This window comes from Electrona antarctica (assembly GCF_951216825.1).
Source record: "Electrona antarctica genome assembly, chromosome: 9".
Lineage (NCBI taxonomy): Eukaryota > Metazoa > Chordata > Actinopteri > Myctophiformes > Myctophidae > Electrona > Electrona antarctica.
Window position 1 is genome coordinate 5,514,401 of NC_136790.1, and position 7,681 is coordinate 5,522,081.

Genomic DNA, 7,681 nt, shown 5'->3' on the forward strand with positions numbered 1-7,681 from the left:
ATGGGACCCAGTGCCTCCCTGCTTGGCGCTCAGCATCACATGTTGGATTGGGGGTAAATCCCTGCATTGCCTGCACATACTATCGCCATATACCCAGGGGGTGTACTTGTACGTGCCTCACGCTACAGAAAAGGGAGATAGGCTCCTGCCTCATGGCTCGGCAAGGCTTACTTAGGGCCGATTCATACTCCTATTTTACCGCTGTTTCGGCGCTGTAGTGCCGAAATGATTTCGGCTCGTCAGAAATTTTCAGTAGCACCGAAGAGCCGACTTTAGGACGGTACCCGCCCCCCCCCCCCCGAACCTCAAATGACGTCACATTGTAGGCTCTACAGAGCCGAACCGACTTTTATTCGGCTCTAAAATAGGAGTATGAATCGGCCCTTACTCTTACTTATTGTATTTGTTCAATAATCGGTTGTGGTTTTTTGCATGCTATAATGTAGATACTGGTCCTACCCTCAGCCTGTGACCCAAAACAGAAATAATAAATTTGCCTGGGCCCAGATCTACAAGCTCACAACGTGTCGCTTCACACCATGTGAGTTTGTAGATCGGCTATTTTCAACACTTCTTAAATATTTGTTCTAATGTATGTAATCTCTTAGATTTTTCTTTCATTTCTTATTGACATTACTGAAAAAAAATCATTGGTTTTGTTAATTCATGAAAACCTTTTGGGGAATGTTTTTTTTAAATGTTTTTGAAATAATTATAATTAAAAACCAAATGTAGGAAACAAACACTAAGGCATAACAATGTGTCCGTGACCCACAAGTTGGTCCCGACTCCCGACCCACTGTTTGGAAAACAGTGCTCTAACCACAAGGCCACTGAGCTGTTTATATTGGAACAAATATTAGTATTTATGCTTTTCCACCAGCTGTCGTCGACTACAGCTACAGTTTGCCTCCCAGTGCCTGATGTCCCATCTTTCATCTCCTTCTTTACATATCCTTGCTCTAACCTCGCCGATGAGAGGGGATCACTCAAACTGCAAGACATTTCCCAGGGTCCCCTCACTCCCCTGCATTTGAGAAGGTCATCTGAGAGCACAGATATCTCTGAAACTTTTCTCAAGTTCTCAAGATTCTGGTTTGACATCTGTGTCAGTTTATAGCTTTTAACCACTTTAACCATTATTTTAAATTTGAGCTGTTGAAAAAAATAACAGTCTAGCCCATAGTGCGGCACAGGTGCGTAGCGTGGATTAAATGATTGACTGGGCAAATTAGCGCTGGGGGTGTGTAGCGCATCTCCGGCCGATAGATGAGAACGGTTTTGCCAACGTGCTAATGGCCCGGGGACCATTTTAAAACAAACAAAGGTGGCTTGCATGCTGTGGTTCGCTAAAAGAACTTTGCATGCACAAGGGCTACCAAGGTAGGCTATCTTTTGTGGTTTTTCTTGTTTTTTTCGCCCCTTCTCTTTGAAGTTAGACTGGGCAAGCTCTAAAGTCTAAACTGACTGGGCCACAGCCCACGTGGCCCAATGGACCCTACGCCGGTGGCGCGGCACTGAGTGCCACGCTACAAGCTTGTAGATCTGCTTTTTTTTTTTATCGTGAAAACGTGTGCAAATTGAGTGCCAAGCTACAAGCTTGTAGATCTGCTATTTTTGAAAAATCGTAAAATGTGAATATATATTCTATATATTATATATTTGAATATATATTCTTTCACAGTGAACGTTTTAAACTCAAATATTTGCTTCTGGGGGGTCCTTAGTAGTTATAGTCCAGTAATAATGTAATTTGACCTCTAACTAATTGCAAAAAAACCAAACTCAACTGATTTTGCATCTTCAATATATCCTGAATAACAGAAAGAAAGTTGCCTGGAATTGTCTGAGGGGAAAGTGTTGAAAATGGCCTGTACAGTATGGCCACCATTGACATCCTATTATAAGGCAATATTTTCTAAATTTCCTTATGCTTTAAGTAGCATGTGACATATCAAACTAGGTTGTTGTCATGATGCTGAAGCCATTCCAAGCATTAGTTTTGCATAAAAACACTCATTGGGCTAAATTTGGCCATAGCAACTTGCCAAAATGTAATGAGGTCAGCACATTTGGGCAAGTTGCTATGGCCAAATTTAGCCCAATGAGTGTTTTTATGCAAAACTAATGCTTGGAATGGCTTCAGCATCATGACAACAACCTAGTTTGATATGTCACATGCTACTTAAAGCATAAGGAAATTTAGAAAATATTGCCTTATAATAGGATGTCAATGGTGGCCACACTGTACAAGCTATTTTCAACACTTTCCCCTCAGACAATTCCAGGCAACTTTTTTTCTGTTATTCAGGATATATTGAAGATGCAAAATCAGCTGAGTTCGGGTTTTTTGCAATTAGTTAGAGGTTGATCCTGTATTTTCCATAGATTTCCTGTACTATTAATAGTTTGAGAACCACTGATCAAACAAAGGTTATTCCGAAAACTGTCATGATTTATAAGGCATTTGTAGAATCTGGTCTCAGGTCTTAATGGGTTAATGGCTTTACATGCCAGTGGGAAAGGTTTTTTCTCGGAGACATAAGGGATAGAATTAAAGTAATATTTCACATTCAAACATACCGGTAACCAGTTCCCCAAGTGCCAGGGTAATAAGCCTATTGACATTGTGCAGCCTTACAAGAGAGAGCCTTTCTCAAATACGTTGATATCAATTGATTGATTGAAAATTTTATTAACAGTTTGCAGAATTACAGTACATTTCAAGCACAAACTCAATACAAAGGCTGTTAACTGTGAGTGGACGACCCAATTAAGCATTACACTTGTTTACAACAGGGTCCACCATGTTCAAATCATCAAAACATTTAGAGACGTACAAATAGACACTTCTATATAGACAAAGAACAGTACAGGAATTCATCATAATGGTTTACATTTTATGTCTTTATGAGGATAACTCATAGTTGCACTATAGACATACAGTATATGTTGCCGTATTGCACTAATATGTATACCCAGTACAAGGATGGTGGAGGATGAAGACTAGTGGAAGGATAATGGGATTCTTCCTTGATTATATGCTGCAATGGATAAGGTTTTGGAAATGGAAATAATCCAATGATCTCAGCTCTGTATTCAAACAGGATGGGATAACCCAAATGATATTCAATAGATATTTATGAATTGAAATATGGGAGCTTCCAGAGGAGTAGTATACATGCAGGAAACCAGAGAGCAATTATTATCATCTCCCATAATGCAACATAATGAGCAAGCGGGTCACGGGTGTGTGAAATGTATTCCAACAATGCAAATTGATAGCACTGATACTGGAGAATAGCAATCATGACCTTGTGCGTGAGCAGTCAATGCTATGGCGGCGGAATAGAACTAAACTATGACCTCCAGTCAGTGAGCAGCAGGGACACAATAAATAAATTAATTCTAAACAGGTTAATTCTCAATTGTATAACTGTCAACAGCTATGTATGACAGGGGTTCTCAACGTTTTTGGCCGGGGACCCCCGGAAATGCTTTGGCAACGTCTCGGGACCCCCTAACCCTCCCGACCCCCAATATAAATTGACTGCTACAATAACCTTAAACCATTTTGGGCGGGAACCCCTTTTGGTGTTTTAAGCATTGTTATAATTTAGCTATTGAAAAATAGCAGATCTACAAGCTTGTAGGTCTGCTATTTTTGAAAAAAAGTGAAAATAAAATTTAAAAATAAATCTTTTTTTTTTTTTGAAAATAATTTGGGGACCCCCTAAAATATTTTGGCGACCCCCCGATGTGTCGCGACCCACGGGTTGAGAACCCCTGATGTATGAGACCAGAGTTCAATTCTTATAAAATGCATGTCAAACCACATTGGATCCAAGCACCAATGGTGGAAAGTAACTAAGTACATTTTCTTAAGTACATTAACCACTTCGACCGTATATAAATACATTAACCACTTCGACCGTATATAAATTACATTTCCTCTATTTGAAAATAGCCAATCTTTTGAAAATAGCAGTTCTGCAAGCTCAAAATGCGTGACATCATGATACATTTTGAGCTTGTAAATCTGCTATTTTCAAAAGATGTGGACAAATTTGAGAACTTGAAATAGGACATTCTGTATAATGAGTACTTTTACTTTTGGTACTTTAAGTACACGTTGATGGTTTTACTCAAGTACATTTTGAATTCCGGACTTTTACTTGTAACGGAGTATTTCTATATTGCAGAATTGATACTTTAACTTGTGTGAAAAAACGTGAATACTTGTTTCCACCACTGCCAAGCACACCACATCATTGCCTGCCTGTCTCTAACAAAACAAACAAACTTAACACTCATTGGTCGGCAATTTCATTGAAGGTGTCCTGGTGGTGGCAGGTTCTGAGTATAGAGACTGCTTGACTGGACCTTGTTACTGGTATGGGTGATAGAGTGGACTGAAGACAGTGTTACTGTACCTAGAAAGTTTAATATAGGAAACTTAATGTAAACAAGGCCAGCCATTTGAGATGCCCAAATCATCAGTAAAACAATGCATTTCTGACTGTGATCTCACGATAAAAACAAACGTCTCGTCTGGGAACACCAGAAATTATTATTATTTGACGGTGCAGGTCTATAAATATGATAATGTAATTCAGTTGGATGATCCAGGGTCCAATTGTCCTTGCTGAGACCATAAGTTATTAAGTAATTTCATTGTCTAAATCTGTGCTGTGTAAGCCAAGAGATACATCAATTCAAATAAAAGCCAAGCGATACCGGTACATCAATTCAAACAATGATGTGTAGGCCTATGCCTCGACAACACTGTGTAGGCTAGTCAAATCTGTGAAGGTGTACTATTTTGTCAATGGACAACTTGCCAGGCCAGTAGGGCTGTATCATGCAGAACCGGTAGGTCAACTTACTACACCTTTTATTTCCAAAACAAACAGAAGTTAGAATGCAGGCTTGGTGATTCCAATCTGGGAAAAGACAATATTACCTCACCACCTTTGTATGCGATTGCTGGAGACCAAACTAAATACATCGCTGAGAGGCGATGAGATGGGCCATTGTCCAATGTCCATGGTCTGACGACATACGACATTTTATTAAAAAAACATAAAGAACGTAGTTAAAGGGCATGTGATTATGTATAATCACATGCAGTGATCAAAACAATAAAGAAAATGAAGCGGTCAACAAAAACTATTCTCACTGTTGAAGGTGAACTGTGTGTGTGTGTGTGTGTGTGTGTGTGTGTGTGTGTGTGTGTGTGTGTGTGTGTGTGTGTGTGTGTGTGTGTGTGTGTGTGTGTGTGTGTGTGTGTGTGTGCGTGCGCGTGTGTGCGTGCGTCCACTCGTTGATTCTAAGATAGCATATACCTGTATATAGACATATTGTCCTGCTCATTACTGTGCACAAATACATACATCTTTGTGTTTGGGCACAAAATGCATTTTGAGAACCCACAAAAAGCTGTGCGCCCCCCTCCACACACTCACACACACAGTCATTCTACAGTTGTGGCCCCCGGACTAATACCCCTGCATAGCAGTGGGCATGGTTTTCTGGCTCCACTCAAAAATCAGCCATTCATTTTTCCCATAGAGATGATCAATTATCAATTGTTTTAAGCCTAGAATCAAGCCATCCAGGATCCTGGTGAATCGTGACCATAAAACCTTTGATTCTGTGAAAAAATGAAAACTAAAACTATCATAAAATTAAATCTTAAAATAATTGATATAATTATTTTGTCAATCTCTATGGAAAAAATGAATGGCCGATGTTTCATTGGAGCCAGAAAACCACGCCCACTGCTATGCCCTGTCAAAAGATGCGTTCTACTTCTTGGGTTAGCCTACAATGGAGAGGATGTCCCCCAATATGGGCACGGCTTTGGCAGTGATGAAACACTTTGGTATGGTCAGTGTCAGTCTGGTACAGAAGAGAGAGCGACGACAACACTGAATGGAATGCAGACGTATAACGCTGCATGTGCGTCAGACTGGTAAATGGAATCCCCATTGATGATGACATTGGTATTGGTACATTTCTGACACCCAGAGTGAGTAGATGGAAATTGTGCCATCTTATATTCCTACTTTATGATTCCTTCTGCTGAGGATCTGTATATGGAGTTGCAGATGTCATCTTCCAGAGTACCTGGCCCTGCCCTGCCCATACCACCAGAAGCACCACAACCTGGTTTGATGCCCATGCCATCAGAGTGTTTGACTGGCCAGCCAACTCGTCGGACCTAAACCCCATTGAGAATGTATGGGTATTGTCAAGAGGAAAAGGAGGGGCACCAGACCAGACCCAAAAACAAAGAAGATAGCAAGCACGAAGGAAACCTGGGCTTCCATAACTCCCGGGCAATGCCTCAGGCTGATGAAGGCATAGGGATTCCCAACCATGTTTTGAAGATTGACATCTGTTTACCATATTTTAGTACCATATTTTGATTGATTTGATGTGATCCTAATTTCTTAATGTGGCTTTCAGATTAAAACATTCATGCTCTGCAAAAACTGAGGAGTAAATGGTGATTTCTTCACAGTATTCAATTTTTTTTTAAATTCTGTTTTAGTGGGTTTTATGAGCTGGAAGCCAAAATTGTGTAAAGATAAACAAATAAATATGGTACGTGAAATCATTTATGAATCAATCTATGAAAGTTAAACTTTTTGAATGGAATTATGGAAATAAACCAAACTTTCCATGATATTCACATTTTTTGGAAAGGTGCTGCATATATAAACCTGAATATGGCATATATCCAGCATAATATTCTGCATATAGGCTATACTTATTACTTGCCATTGGCATAATATGCGCATATATTATATTTAAAATAAAACCATAGCACCACCATTAGCCCTTTCATGTCACGCACCCCTAGTAGGCGCTCGCGCACCACAAGGGGTGCACGCACCACAGTTTGGGAAGATTGTCTGATGGAAACAAGCCTCTGGCTCTTCTTTCATTATCGGCTTTTTGTACACAGCAAGCACAGTGGATCACTGGGTAAAGAGCCTGCATGGCCGCAGGTTCAAGTCCCGGCCGGCTCCGACAGTGTGTCCTCTGTGGCAGCGATGGCCGAACGGATTGCGGAGCGGTCTTGATACCGGAAGGTCGCCAGTTCGAATCAGCGGTCCGACACGTTAAAATTACCACCGCTGAAGTGCCCTTGAGCAAGGCAATGAACCACTACCATGAAATGTTCTATGAGCAGGGCCTGGCTGGAAACAAGTTCTTGAGCTTAGCCCAGATACCCTGGGTAAATATAGTAACTTTGCTTTGCTTTGCTTCCTTTGTGATTGTGACAAGTCAAATGGCTTCACCAGAGAAAATTAATCCCTGTAGGAGTCAACCTAATTTCATATAGCCTACAAAGATAATAGTTAGTAGCCTATATAATACCCTACTACATATTAAAACGACATGCTATTTGCTATATATATAGTTCATGGTTTTTTAACGAGTTTCATCTTTTTCTTTAATCGTCAAAAATCATGAAAAACAATAGCATGTCGGCGGAAACCATGAACTATACCTTAATTAAACTAAACATATCGGAATGGACGGTCGCTGCAGCGTGCCCGCCTGCCCGGCATGCCATGCACACAAATGGGCGGTCCAAGAAAGCGCGCCCGGTACAGTCAAGCCAATGTTTTCATTTGTGTAGTATAGCGTGCACGGGTGCAAATCGGTG